Source organism: Elephantulus edwardii, unplaced genomic scaffold (assembly GCF_000299155.1).
Source record: "Elephantulus edwardii isolate Elephantulus edwardi_28Jun2011 unplaced genomic scaffold, EleEdw1.0 scaffold00019, whole genome shotgun sequence".
In the NCBI taxonomy this organism is placed as follows: Eukaryota; Metazoa; Chordata; class Mammalia; order Macroscelidea; family Macroscelididae; genus Elephantulus; species Elephantulus edwardii.
In genome coordinates this window covers 10,701,178-10,701,907 of record NW_006399769.1, presented here as the reverse complement: position 1 = coordinate 10,701,907, position 730 = coordinate 10,701,178, and positions in this window count along the sequence as shown.

Below are 730 nucleotides of genomic sequence, written 5' to 3'. Positions count from 1 at the left end.
GTCTCAATGTCAAGAAGACAAAGATTCTTACCACCGGACAGATAGGGAACATCATGATTCATTCATGGAGAAGAGATTGAAACCGTCAACAACGTCAACTTACTTGGATCCACAATTAAAAGCCCAGCAGTCAGGAAATAAAGAGAAGGATTGCACTGGAGAAATCTGCAATTAGAGACCTCTCCAAATTATTGAAGAGTAATGATGTCAGTTTGGGGACTACGGTGTATCTCATTTAGGGCTTTCTGATCACTTGCTATTCATCTGAGAGCTGGACAATGAATAGAATGATGGAAAGATAATTGCTGCTTTTGAACTGTGGTGTTGGAGAAGAGCCCATGGACGGCCAAAAGAACAAACAGATGTCTTGAAGAGGGTGTAGCTGGAGTGCTCTTTGGAGGCAAGAATGATGAGGCTTTGCTAAAGAGGGGCTGTTTCTTGGAGAGGAGTATGATGAAAGGAAGGATGGAGGGTCAGCAAAAGAGAGAAGAATTGACACGGTGACTGCTGTAATGGGCTCTTGTGTGTTAGAAAGTGAGAGTATGGCCCAGTATAAAACACAGTTCAGATCTTTTCTTCATAGGGTCCCTATGAGTTGTACTTGACTCAACAACATCTAATATCCAATAACTGACTGGATACGTTAGTGGCATAGTGGTGAGCATAGCTGCCTTCCAATAACTGACTGGAAGTGATCCATATTTGTTCCCATTCTCAAAAAAAAAAGGAT